Genomic DNA, 15,280 nt, shown 5'->3' on the forward strand with positions numbered 1-15,280 from the left:
TCAGGTTGTGAATACTTAATAAAAAATGTAAGACTATTACCATTAACATTTTGATAAGCGGAATGTTACCTGGGTGACTTTTGTTTCATGATTGATTCAATGATGGTCTTTTATTCATATTAAAAGGACAAGACAAATGGATCTTCCTCCTGTGACTTTGCATAGCAACTATCAGCATACAGACATGCCCAGGACCTTCATGGCTTTATAAACTGCCATGCATACAGATTACTTAGCCTATAGGCAAGTAACACTGTAAGCAATAGTCTTCATGAAATGATTTAAAGGTTCAGTAAGCGGAATGGTCAGTTTAGCTAACTTCCTGTCACTGACTGCAGTTAGCGGTCCCCTCCCTCGTCCCCACGTCACCACATTAATGCACTGCGGTCTTCAAACAGCAAGTTATCTAGCATCATCTCAAATAAGTAAGTGTGATGAAAATGATAAAAACCATCAAAACAGACATTGGGAAGGATTTTTACCTGCTCCGCCATTGTAGGCACATAAACATTCACCCATCTGTGCTCTGCTCTGTGCACCGGCAGTGAGACGGGTGCCGGTTTGTAGCGTTCTCTCTTGTGATTGGATATCAGTTTTGGGATCCCCGAAAAGTATATTTGCCGATTACATGCAGAGCGGTTGACTGAGCGATCGGCTTTATGAAACACGCACACTATGTAAGTGATCACTTTATGAATAAAGAGCGATTTAACACTTATATTAACATAAATAAATCGCTTACTTCACCTTTAATAGAGATTCGCCATTCAAAAGCCTCAGCATTCCTTGTAATACAATTTACAAACTTAATCCATCACCGAAGACAAGTGTCTATCTGCAGCCTGTTATGTATTCAGAAAAAGTGTGTCTCTATGATGATGATTTAAACACCAAAATACTACATCCTTAAAAGTAACAAAATATTAAATCTCCCTAATACGCTGTCTGTGCTTCATAGTGTCTTCCAAGGGGTTTATTGTAAGAGACTTAAATTGGCAAAATGTAAAAGAGGTGATTTAACAGGTAACTTCTGCTCATGTTTACGGAAAAAAAACTCTTAGTCACTCTACTGCGATGAGGGTCCTTCACGTTCTAAAGGTTATATTTGTTTAAAGAACTGTGCTGAAATGATTAACAATATTTGGTGACTTTTTTTCTGTTTGTGCTGAGGAGAAATGATGTCAGTATTATATCGTATCTGTTATGGTTGAAATCAATCTTCAGAGGAAGCACATGTACTGGATGAGGAATATTGTGGGATTTAATTGACAAGGGGTGTCCATAGCACAGGTGGCTTATCTTACAGCCAGTTAGCACACAGTTTGCATTAATGTGTATTTGCGCCAGTGCTTTCAGTCTCACAGAAACACTTGACTGCTGAGTGAAGGCAACTGTGCTATTAGTCACAAGGTGCAAGCATGTGGTTGTTTGAGGGTTCAAAGGTTCAATGATGAAGTGCTGTCAGGTGAAATGCGTCAAGTTAAAGTATATTAAAGGAGCTGTAAGTGGAATGGTTCTTTTAGCTAACTTCCTGTCAGTTACTGCAGTTAGCAGTCCCCTCGCTCGTCCCTACGTCACCACATTAATGCACTGCGGTCTTCGAGCAGCAAGTTATCTAGCATCATCTCAGATCCATAAGTGTGATAAAACATGATAAAAACCATCAAAACAGACATTGGGAAGGATTTTTACCTGCTCCGCCATTGTAGGCGCATAAACGTTCACCCATGTGTCGCTCTGGCGTGCACCGGCAGTGAGACGGGTGCGGACGGGTGTGGGTTTGTAGCGTTCTCTCTCGTGATTGGATAACATTTCGGGATACTACATTAAGTTTAATTGCTTATTACATGCAGAGCAACTGACTAAGAGATTGGCACTATGAAACGCGCACATCGTGTAAGTGATTTCTGTATGAATAAAGAGTGATTTAACACTTATATTAATATAAATAAACCGCTTACTTCACCTTTAAGTCAATACACTGTAACTCAACTCCTTTAAATGTCCGTTCCCTCTATTCATTGTATAGAAATCATGAAAATAAAAAAGTTAAAGGCTATGAAAGGTTTAGAATATTATATGTAAACAGTTTGTATTGTGGAGAAGCCATTTAATCCACTTCCTTCTTTCTCGAGACTACTTTCCCCACCTCCACTTTTAAGGTGGAACAGATGCAATACAAAGACGGGGGGATTTATTTGTTATGTAGCTATGTTGAATGAATGGCTATATTAGCCTGCATTATTAGGGTTTGAAATAGGGCATGAGCTTTATTAAGGAACACTATTTGAAAGAGGCAACATCTCCCAGACTGACAGCTCAGTGTTGAGGAAGCTGCACACAAAGCTTAAAACAAACAATCAGACCTTATTTTACTGCAAAATAAAGCTGGGGAAATAGCTATTCTCATGATTTGCGTTGGCAACAAATGATTAGATGTCTTTTCCTCCACAGAAAATATTTGCATGAAATATGTGGTGCCATTTATGGGATGCCATCATCATACATTATTGTAAACTATAAACTGTGCAAATATCTTGGGGGGGGGGGGGGTGGAATCGACTCAATGTTCCTGGCAAAAAAGGAAGGGCCTTCATACTCTCATAAAACCCTTGGCAAGCATGGTTAGGATTTTAAGATAGAGGAACGGGGCCTGTCTGTAATAGTTCAAAGATCTGTCAATCATCCGAATCCCCCATGACTCTTGGTTCACCCCTGCAAGGCAACAGTATGAAAATAAGTGCATGCGTGTCATTTCTGCATGCAGACTGGAGGGAATATATTGGAAATTGAGTATCTAAATTAATGTTCTGATCAACGTGAACATGCTCAGGAGATGAAAATTCTTTCCAAATACATGAAACAAATGTATTATCACATAGACATTCCGTGGATTCTTTTTTTCAAATAACAGATTGCATACTCCCATTACATAACCCATTCAGAGCAATGATTATCTTTTTTTGTAATTGTGTTACCTCCCAATCTAATGAATACACTATCCGCACAGACATTATATTTAAATTGTATCAATGTCAGCTGTAAATAATACATAACTCATGCATTTCCTAGCTGTTCTCCCCTCTTGTTGTTTACTCTCGAGGCGTATTATGGATGAGGGACTTCCATTGCAAATGCATTGCCCAGCTCTCATTTTGCCAAAACACCCATACACAAAAACACCTGCAGCTCTACTAGACCATGATGGCCCCACCGCAAAGGGGCTTTCATGTGATTGCACATATCAATCTGACTCTTGATGTGCGAGCACCGAGCGAGAAACAGAGCGGATTACGAATCAGCTGACTCCCCACATTTTCTTCCAAGTGACTTATTAGAAGGGTTATTCTGAGCGGACTGTTGGACCGCTGACTGAGGGAGAGAGGGGGGGGGGGGCTGTGTTGGCTGAGTAGTGAGACCCTCAATGGAGCCAATCTCCACTCTTTCACAATGGTGGATTACTTCAGACAACGATTCTCTGCTTCATTTAGTAACAAACGGAAATACCCTTCCTGTTTTTTATGCTCACGCTCACAGTGTTTTCAACCACGATTTTTTGTTGTTGTTTTCATGTGAAAAAGCATGGGGCTACAGTCTTTTCCAGGGCTATTTTTTGAAGATAAGCATTGCAGTGCTTTGAACAATGTTTCAGGGACACATCACTTACCTGTTAGAAGTTTTGTTTTTGGTCTTGCAGTGGGTGTCTGCGTACTCTATCACTTGTTGTGTTAATGGAACAGGAAGAAAGGCAAGGCACTGCAAGTGTATTTATATAGCACAATTCAGACACAGGGCCATTCAAAGTGCTTTACAGGGTCATCAAATACATCAAGATTAGAATACATCAAGTACATTAGAAAAGCGAAAAGAAAAAAAATATGAATAGAAATTAAACATTTGAATAAAATAAAAATTAGGGAAACAGAAAAGAAATAGGATTTTTTTTTAACAAAGTGCTCAGACGACTGTATACTGTTTATGTTGGGCTGGCCACCAGTTATCTGTTTGCATTGCTTAACACACATAAGCTCAGCCAAGATGAACCTTAATCACCTATTTACCAAAAAACTATGTGTTACTGAAAAGCCAATTGGGACTTGTAGTTTCATTTTGTCATATTTTCATATATCTCAGTGTAAATTAATCTAATCCAAGTCTTGTTAAGGAGAGTTAGTTGATCATTTGCAAATTACACTGCATAATTAATCCACTATCTGAGACCCCAAAGGCAATTACAGGGGATTGGTCATTAGCGGTTCTGCACATTTGACCAGTAACAGATCGGGCCTCTCCATTGCAGAGCAAATACACAGTGCTTGAGGAGACATCATTATTGTGGGAGTTTGAATAAAATACCCTCTGTGCCCGGAGTAATAGTTTTCATATCAGAGGAAAACAGGCATAATGACTCCGACACACATCAAGAGGACCTCTAATATAGAACTCAACTAATGGAATGGCCACAGGATGACCCCAAAGAAGAGCAGAAATTAAATAAAAACTCAATGGCCCCATAATTGTGTGTTCAGCAGTTACCTGAGATTCCTTTAACTCAATCCATCAGTGCAGTAATATGATTTACACAGTCCTATGTCCCTTGAAATATTTACTTTCCATTTTTACCAATATACCAGATTCACCCACCAGTTCTCATCAAGTGCTTATTTGGGCCAGCTTAGTAACTAATGTAATTAGTCTAATAGCTATGACCTAAGAAACATACCATTTAGTTGAGTTTTCAGTATAATTCATCATCTTTTTACAAATATTTTTTTTTAATTATGTGATGGCAGAATAACAATGGTGGGAGTGTGATATGGCATATTAACTGAAAATCCTAATTTTAAGCACAGCACGCATGGCTTTATGGATGGCAATGTTTGTCCATCCACCGTTCCACAACTTTGGAGTAAAGCAAATGGAAATTCAAAGAATGAAGCCTGCTGACTTTGGAGGTCTTCTGACTTTTCCTTAAGTGCCACACAGAGGTTAACATTTGTGACTTATTATGACAACAAGTACATGTTCAAAGACAACATGCATTTCCCCCCTTGGATGAATTGTAATAACTCTGGTAATCCTTTGACATAAACCAGCCCCACAATGAGGTGAAAAGTTTAATTGAACTTCATTATCAAAGTAAAAATGCTTAAACCCAAAACTAAGAGACTGAACATGGTAAATATGTGTGTATGTTAGCAAGTTGATTGTATTATTAAGCTCAAAACACTACTGTGCTTAATTACAGTCTCAGAGGGTCGCCAACATGGCCGTAGAATCGTAGAATATCAGCATCTGCAGTGGATGAGATGAAGGACACACAGACAGAAAAGTGTACATACAGTACATGGCTACATGCATATGTATACGCATGTTCAACCACATCCTTTTCTGTTTAAATTCTGTTTTCTTCTAGTGATCGAACATTATTCAAGCTGCCTGTCTTGTTATTTGATTGGCTTGAATCTTGTTGTATCATACAGTCGTTTCTCTGTAACCTTAAATGTTTGACTTACATACAGCATGTGCCTTACATAACGGGGAGAGTCAAATCCCTGCATAGAGTAAAAAGCCTGTTCAGTGTAACCTGACTCTGTGTCCTCTCCTCTTACCTCTGTGGTGTAGATAATCATCACCTTCCTGTTTTTTTCTGTCCCTGACAGACAAAGAGATTTATTAACTAGCAAGCAACGTGTAAGGTCCCAGGAATGTGCTCCAGTTTTGTCCATTGGACCTGACGGTGACTGGCACTTACGCCTAACGCGACAGGCAGCTCAGTCTCAGTTAGTCACTGTGGGCTGCCAAGTGTGTGCAGCAGTACTCTTGCTTAATGTGTGGCTGATGCCCCGGGCTTAGGGACGATGGAAATGAAGAGGAATCGTAGAGACCCAACTTTGGTTCCCAGGTGTAAACTAAACGCTACCTATCAATTCTGGCCCGGGCTGAGGGAGACTACAAGCTAGATCAAATCATGAGCTTGATATGCTTTTTAGCTGGCCTTACTGACTGGCCAGTCACATGGCAACCGAGCAGAATGAAATGAGTCAACGGCTACAAGAATCAAAGGCATCCAGGTGATAAGTGGGAGAGTGTGAATTGAATCTAGACCCTAGTGCATATCACTCATAAACACATCTTACAATGATATTCATGGTAAGGGACGATCAGGAGAAGAAGAAGAAAAAAAACTTCTGCGCTCAAGTGGATGGAATGGCAGCATCACAAGCTGCCTATTATGTGGCTCCCCATATCCACCCACTGCTTGGTCCAAGGCTGTATTTGCTGCTCTGCTCTGGCACAGCGACTCTCTCAGTGATACAGCAGAGCCCTCAGTGGAGGGAGGGTGGTACCGATGCCAAAGTCCTGTTATCCAAATCCATCGACACTGCCTCATTTAACAGATAAGGGGGCTAATCTACAGGGTGGGCAGGAGATAGACCTACAAATACAAGGCCCCTCTTGTTGCCCGCTCGCCATTCTCCACATTCCTTGAATGTGTATAGGCATGTGCAGACAAACAAAACCCTTGAGGATCTTTTTCCTTTTTCGCCTCCGGCTTAGATGTGTCTCACAGAATGGAAATCCAGATGTATTTATTCTATTTGTCTGCGTTAATTGTTTTAATTCTTACTGATGTAAATTACAGCATTGCTTCCTTTTTTTCTTCCTTCACTTGCTGCAATATAATACCAAGCAAATCATTTTAGTCCCATGCACTGCAGTACAGCAATGCTCTTGCAAGTTAATCAGTGTTCAACATGAAAATGTATGTAGTACTAAAACCAGAATGTCTGACAATTTACAATATGGGTGGATGCAGACTGTAAAGTCTCTTGAAGGGTCTAACTTGCTGATGAAAAGTATAATTTTCTGACGTTGAAAAAAGGTCAGCTGAAGTTCTACCCTGCCCCAATCCACAGTTTAGCGGGTCGGTTGCCAACAGCAGAAAGTGGTGGCAGTTAGCTTTAAGTTGCATGCATATAATTCAACAAAGGAGTTAAAAATCAATGCGTAAACAATGGTTTTAATCAATAACGCCCAGGGCACCGAAACAGGTACAAACAGGCACACTAACCGGCTCTCAAAGTTCTTTCTTGGTAATTATTTTTATCCTTTTGTTTGCTGCTTAATTACAAACATTGTTGCGTCACTGAGTCATCTGCACTGCCCAAGACCTGACACGGGGCAAAACTAAGTCCTTTGCTCTCAATACATTTTACACAAAGTATATGATGCGCTCATTACACCATTTATAAATTGTGTTTTCATGGTATTTCAAGTTGCAAATGCATTCTGGTAGGCATATTCTTCTCAATGTCAAAGTCAGGTTATGGTTCAAAATGCTAACTTTCAGTTGCTGCCAAAGTTATTGAATATCTTCAGAGTATTCAATGTTGCCACACTATTGCGGTTCTATGTACAAGTGCGGTATTGTGCTCCAGCATAGATCTCATTACCTGCTTCCCCACCTCAGTGCACTTTCAACATCAAAAGATGTTTGAACTCTTCATACGTGATATATGAGAATCAGCAGACTGTCCTGTCTCTGAAGTTTAAGTCCAGAGCTTTGATGGGGTCCGAGGATAGGAAGTTATTAGTTATCATGTTTAAGGTTTATTTGACACTTTTCTCTTTGTAATGTGAAGGTTGAAGAGTGACAGTATTAAACCTGATCCATATTTTGTTGAGACTTTGATGGACTTTGATAATGCAGAATCAAAAATACTTTTTTCCCCACACATCGTTAGTTTAATTTCTACATATGTAGTTTAAACTTCTCATTCCCTCTTTTGCGCCTCTTTGAAATGAATCTCAGAACTTCCCACACTTTCCGACTATACTTATCAGATCCAGTTCCTGCCTACAGGCGGTTTCCAACTACAACACTGGAAATCATAACGTCATAATGTTGCCTACATTGCATATTTGTGCACCTGCAGATGACACATTATCCTTTTGCCTGTTCGAGACATAGCCTGGAGGAACACTTCCTCTCACATCTGCCATGATCTCATCCTTTTTACTTTTGAAAAAAAGAGAGACTGAATTAAGACATGTGACCCACCCTTAACACTTACACTTTCGGTATTGCTCCATGATTATTATATATACTGTATATATTATATAGAGAGCAGGGCTTGCCCAAAAATTCCAGTTTTTAAGATGTTGAATTCAAACTGGGAAACAATTTGGTAAATAGCTTCCTTCATCACAGTTGTGATTACACCTTTTAAGTTATGTTCGTGCAGTGTTGCGCAAGCAAGCTTTGTTCAAGGACACACAGATGATCGCTTAAAAGACGAGAACATTTATAAGTCACTTGCATAAACACATTTTACTGGCCATTTATTGGATTTGACCTTGCTTCCTCTGTAACCACCAGGCCATCCTTGCTCCTTAGAAAGCAGATGTAAGGACTATATCGACATATTCAATCTTTCATTATTTTTATACATGCTAAGTACCATGAAATTATGTTACTGTTGAAATTGTTATGCTAATTGTGTGAAGCAGATGTAATTACCATTATCTAATTCGCATTACATTTATTAATTCTGTGTTGTTTAATGTTTAATATATGATTGTATTGCATTTATAGAATGACATTATCATCCTTACAATCTCCTGAAGTAAATCTATTTAGCTGCTAAAGGCTTTGCTGTGCCTGCCTGCTATTTGCTGCTGAGCATGTTGTGTAGCCTATAGCCTATTTTGATAGTTTTTTGTTTTTTAAACTCCAATTACCCTATTTTCTCTAATTTCATTAAATCTTAATTTTTTGCTCATCACCCTTCTCTGTATATATTTATTATATTTTCTGTATCTTAGGTGTCTTTTCTTTTTCTTTTTTTCTTTTTTTACCATAGGCCTATTGTATGAACTGTGGAGGAAACTGAACATTTGGTCAAGTCCCACTTTGTGACATTTATTTCAAGCAATATTGAAGCATGGTATCACGTAGCTTGTTGCTCTCAGTGCATGTTCTGCATATGATTACTTTTTCCTGTAATGACATACAAACATCATGAAGCATGGAGAACATAATCCTTGTTCCGTAAGCTATTTACTACTAAATCTCCAATTAGTATTCCAACTCCAGTCTGCTCCGTCCAACGTCTCCTTTGCCTCCATTGTTAAAATTCACTTCAAAGGAAAGCCATACATCTTCAAAGAAAGATATATGGAAATTTGCTTTCTAATATACACCACCATTCTGCATTTAAATGCGAGTCATTGTCACAGTGGTAAACACTATGTAGGATAACAAACACTGAACAAAAGTTCACTATGCATGTGTCCTTGCTTTTTATTCGTGGGTTGCACATCAAGTTGGTTCATGCGGACACTGAAACACCTGTTATTGAATTTATGATTGCTTGTTTGTACAAGATTTTTTTTTTAAGTAAACGTTAAAAAAAAAGTCAAACCATCACCCTTTGATTGAGAAGGGCTAAAGGCAATTGCAGCTTTCAAGAAGAAGATCAAGCTACTGCTGAAGTTCCTTTAATGAAAAGGGAATCCGCTTGGAGCTCTGGCATGTGGAAGCAGAAAGCAGAGTATGTTTTCAATCACCATCTGTCAGGACAAAGTTAAGAAATGCTATAAAATCCAATGCTGGGAAAGTTAAGCTGTGTTTGTTTGTGCATGATGGGATAGGAGAGAAGAATAGAGACGTTCCACGGCTGAGTGATTGTAGTTGTTTCCCTCATGTCATCTCTTGTTGTTTCAGTGTCATTTAGTATGAGAGGTATTTGTTAAGCTTGAATGCTCCCAGACAAGCAGGGATGATATACATTGTGTTCGCCACACAGCACATGGGGGTCTGTATATGCTACGGCTGGTTCCACAACTGCAAGGGTTTTGAGGATTTGATTAGAGAAATGAGGATGTTACGATGAAAAAAGACGCAAATCAGGCTGAAACAAAGAAAATAGAAAATCATCCAAATGCAGATGCAAAATCCCCAGTGTGATTCACACACTAAAAAAGGTTAATCTAAACTGTTACAGTTCATCTAAAGTGAACATGTAATTATCTCTGCGCTACAGTCACACCTTACTCTCTGGCAGGAAAACAACATCTACACACACACACACACACACACACACACATGGACACATAAACACACATAGAAGGGAGTGAAATCTGATTAATTTCGACAAATGAATCAAATCCCACCCCTTGTGCAGCCCTCTCAGTTTGTCCTGACATGATTCAGTGCAGTGAGTTAATTGTATCCTTGTTTCATAGGTGGCAGGTGTATTGACGCAACCACAATTCCTTCTCCTGGTTGATGGCGGTGTCATATGCGACAGTGTAGGTTAGGTGTTTTGAGGCCACATCACCATGAATGATGGATGGCAGCGGTCTGACCCACACACACCCCTAGTGGTGGATGCATTTTTTCTTCTACTTTTTTTTTCTTTAAGAAAGCTCCCTGCCTCTGCACTATGGATTTGAAATGGCACAGCACCTCCTGCTGTTTGGAAAACAACATCCGCTCTGTCACTGCAAGTTATTCACTGAGTTTTTACACAGTTTGGTGCTTGATTCATAGTGTGCCATTATGTACAGAGACTCCCATAGATTTAAATTTGCTTGGGTGACAAGGTAAACAATAATAGGCCATTTTTTTTAATAGCTATCTTCAACATTAATTCAATGTTAAGAGATTTAAGCTATTCTGTAAAGTGTCTTTCCTCAATCGTAGGGTCTAATATGGCTTTATTCACTCATTGGCACTGTTCCGGGTTAGGGCAGTGGTATTTATACCAGATAATTGCATCTCTTTTGTCTCAATAAGTGGCCCTGTAAGTGTTTCAAATATGCCTCAACTCTCAGTCATAATTATCATCATACGTTTGGGATTTTTTTTTAAACTGTGTGGATACATCTTCTGTAAATATTTGTCCACTCCCATTTCCTATTTACTTTATAGGATCCCATTTTAGTTTTGACTCACGGCCACGAGAAGATGTCACCTTTAGACAGACAAAGAAACAAAATGCTTACAGAAACAGTGGTAAAATATGTCAAGCAGTGATGAATTAAAGTCTATTAATTAGAAATACAAAATATGAGTTCATATCCATCATCTTTCCATTATTTGGCAGTGGCACATGAAAGACCATTTGTGAAATAGATGGAGATGTCATGCTCAAATAACCCACACGTTCTCTCCTTTACACAGGAGCTGTAGGAGCTGTCTGAGTGTCTTGCTCCAATGTGTTTCAATTAATGAGCCATTAGTCAAGTGAAAATTACTCACTGAGAGAGAAATAGACTGATTAATGTCATTCTGTCCCTTTAATGTTTGTTTCGAGTGTTTCAAAGTAAAAGACTGTTAGTTGTTTGCTGTAAATATACCTGGACTTTATATTGTTACTGATTTGTTCTGAGCACAATTCACAATAATATATCAGTCCCTGTGTAGGTTAGGAGGATGTAGCAATTGAATGAAGTGGGGATGATTCACAAGACAAAATACAAACCCATGAATATGAGTAATTCAAGAAAATAAGTAAATGTTTTGATGGAACAGTTGCAATACCATGAGAAATACACTAGATGGCGCTGTGTGAGAAAAAGTGACTGATTTTATACACACAGCCAACTTCAGAAAAGCTTAATTTTCACACTTGAATGTCTTACTTTAATTTAGCCAAATACATTTTCCTTGTATATTTTGAAAAATGGGTCAATCGTTCTATTAAATCTACGTTATTATTTGTCTTTATAATGACAGTAAATCCTGTGACGATTCTGCAAAGGTGTGGGGTATTTCACTTTACTGAAGTTGTAAAGGGATGTATAGCGTGAATAAATTAAGAGCCGTGATGTTTTGTTGAAAATGTCAATGGTGCTGTCAATTCCCTTCACCGGTGTGGAGTAAAGATATTGTCACGAGTGTCTGAAAAGCACGATTGATTCAGAAAATGTCATTTCGCCGGCCATACAATGATTTCACAGCAAGGTGATCCTGAATGTGTCAATCTACGGTGCGACGCACCGGGAGACGCGCGCCTCGTTCCCAGCAGAGGTCCTGCGGGCCGGGACAGGATCACACCACACACACCGGCCGATGCAGCGATCCACACGTATGATCCTACCAAGTAAATACGGGGGCTTCAAGGCAGCTGAGACAGGACTTTTTACCCAGAGAGCACTCGGCTCTCTCCTACTGGCTGCCTCGGTTTATTGTGATCTGGGTGAGCGGTTTGGTTGCCGCCTGCATCTCTGAGTGTGTGCACGTGTGTGTGTGTGTGTGTGTGTGTGTGTGTGTGTGTGTGTGTGTGTGTGTGTGTGTGTGTGTGTGTGTGTGTGTGTGTGTGTGTGTGTGTCTCGTGTGTGTTTGTGTGCGTGTCTCTTCCCTCCTAAGCGCACAGGCGCCCTGCACTCCAGTCTGCTGACACACCGAGAGGACAGTCCGCACTAAACGCCCGCGTCATTGGACTCTATGTGGATACAAAGCCCGGGCGACACAGATCCATGGGGCTACTATAGTGCAACCTGCGACCTTTTACATGAAAACAGGTAAGTGAATTGGATTATTTGGAATTTTGGACAGCGGTGTTCGCAATTTCCCAACTTGAAACAGCTATCGTCCAATGGGTGACAACAATCCTGTCATATTTAGTGTCAACTCCTCGAATAACACCACAGAGACGCGGGTTTTTATATAACCTACAAACTGTTCTTAGTGAGCATTGATCACTGAATTAAAGCCAGAAGCAGGCCCCTTTAACTGTTTGACAATCCATATAAATCACTACAGTCTCCTTTGTTTTTACCATATACTAGCTACTCCTATATAGAGGTTTTTACATGTGCACATCAATGTGAGACACTGAAATCCTAACAGCTCATACTGTTGATGCGGAATTAATGTAGCCATAAACTGATGGGGTTTTTAAATCCAGTCTAGTACATCAGAAAGTCGCCAGATGTGCAGGGAACACCGTATAAGACTGAGGAGACAATTGGTCTCTTGTGAGCGGACGGTTTTATGGTAATGAAAGTGGACCCCGTTGGCCAGGCCAGTCCTGAACACGAAGATCATCTTCAACAAGTCTTGTACTGTGGGCGTCCGCCTGGTGCTGAGGCAGCGAGTGTATGACAGCACCATTATTCACCAAGACGCCTAATTGCATTAGTCTTACACTGGAAAGGAAAACTGCCGAGATAAGATCACCCAAATGAAAAACAGAATGAGATGCTCCTTAGCTGGGCATGTTTTTCTTGTATATATTTTTTTCAGTTCTTATATTAATTTTAAGAATATCTGCTTGCATTTGGATAATGCACCTGGAATTTATTTGTGGTGCATCAATACACTAATTTCTTAACAAAAAGTTCTGCTTGTTTATTTTTACAGTTTCCTGATTTTCCAGTATTTACTTGCTACACACAAGTCACAGCCACTTACAATTGTTTTTTTAAGGGCATTAGTTTCATATAGCACAGTGGGGATAAACAGGCTTGTCAGCAACTTCATTAACCATAGCCTACTGCTTCAGTACAAATTAGTCTTGTTGTTTTTCTAAGATCTTGATATATTGTTTCCGCTTCCACAGTGAACAACACCCACATGTTTTGCACATTAGTTTGGCCTACATTAATCCACTTAAGCACAACATGCCTCACTTAAAAATAAGAGACAAATGGTTATTTCTAAACTCTTCAGTACAATAGAATCAATAAAAATAAGCATCTGATAGGGGCCAGCTGATGGATTTAGGAGATCATGGTTCCTTGCTGCTGGGAGACGCTCATGATTCTTGCATGCGGACACTCCTTCAGTGTTTACACGCTCAAACAAAAATGGAGAGAAATAGGCCACAATTGAAGAATTGCTCGTCACTTACAGGGTGTGACTGTGAGCTGTTTTTTGGAAGCTTACATTTGGATGCAATGCACCGTACGGTTATTTCACCCAAGAAGTAGGGGAGGCACATAAAATAGATTAAAAAATTAGAATTGTCTTATTTGTATATGTGTACTGTTGGGGGGGGGGGGGGGTCTGCTCGAGTGCAGAAATCCTATTAATTCTTGTAAAAATGGAATAGGAACTACAATGTGGCTGATGTTAGAATGCACAGATCATTTAGAGGGACTCCAGGGAGGAGGGGGTTGGGGGCACATACACAGACCATCCTGTGTTGCAGCTGACTCTTTGTCCAAATGCAATTCCTTAATGGACTCTGAGAGTCGGAGATCTAATAAGAAGTGGAAGAGCATCTTCAATAATGAAACCCCACCTGCATCTCTGCTGCAGAGTGAGGGCTGGGGCCAAGAGGCTTCATAAATAACAGAAACCAGACCTGACACGTGCTGCTCCAGCGTCTGGGAACTGCCAATAAGCCCTCTCATCTGCTAAGATGCTGTTTTTGCACACTGAAGGGAGGGGTGGAACTGAACATGGCAACGTGCTTAGTTGTTAGTTTGCAGTCATCAAGTAAATGCAGCCCAGTGAAGCAGGTTTACTCCATTACACCGTTCTGCAGAGAGAGAAGAGATTGTGGATATTCAATCATTTTTGACAGAGGAGAGAACAAGAAGAGGTCTTTAGCCATTGACTATAGGCCAGGGGCAGAATCAGTACCCTCATAATATTCACTCAGGCATTCATTTAGACATTGGTGTCACAGGAGCGTTGTTGTGATACAAATTGATTTCCTCTCCAATATTTGAGATACATTCCCCTGTGGCAATTCCTGCATTTCAGCAATTAACCTGCGCTTGTCGCTTTATAATAACCCCGGACTCTTGAGGCTCTACTCTCTACCTCTTTTGCTGCTTATTCAATTGTAATAGATCTCTTAAGTATCCTTATGTTTTACCAAAAAACATGGCTGTTTCGTGCTAGAAAGGCTTTAAACAAAATCACATGAATACTTGTTGTGATTTGGCAGCCACGCAAATAAACCGTTGACAATGTCTTTGTTTTGGACCTCCCTGTGGTCCTATAAAGAGGGCCTTTCTTCAGTAACAGAGTGTGACTCTGGCTGCTGTTCTTAAGACTGACCCAGTGGCTGACAGAGCTGCAGGCTGTCCCTGTTATGAAAAGATAGCACTGTGTCGAGCTCGGAGGTCTGACCCAGCAGGCCCCATGACTCTCCTGTTGTGTCTCACAAAGAGTCTCATGAGCTGCATTTATTGAGATCAGAAGTCGACCTCAAAGAGCAGCTTTCATACCGTCCGTATCTTCCAGAAAGGGCCTCAAGAAATAAGGAGAGGTGTATAGTAAGTACTTCACTGAGGAAGTGCTGTATGTGAAGCG

At 40.1% G+C, this 15,280-nt stretch overlaps 1 protein-coding gene across 1 annotated transcript in view; it reads left to right on the forward strand.

Annotated features, from left to right (window-relative positions):
* The first annotated feature begins 12,480 nt into the window (after positions 1 to 12,480).
* LOC307253426 (poly(rC)-binding protein 4-like) overlaps positions 12,481 to 15,280 on the forward strand; it is a 32,994-nt gene continuing 30,194 nt past the window's right edge. Inside the window, exon 1 of the mRNA XM_080031460.1 lies at positions 12,481 to 12,534. The gene's annotated coding sequence lies outside the window, so the exon portion shown is untranslated. The remainder of the gene's footprint in view (positions 12,535 to 15,280) is intronic.

Source organism: Ammodytes marinus (assembly GCF_949987685.1).
Source record: "Ammodytes marinus genome assembly, chromosome: 7".
Lineage (NCBI taxonomy): Eukaryota > Metazoa > Chordata > Actinopteri > Uranoscopiformes > Ammodytidae > Ammodytes > Ammodytes marinus.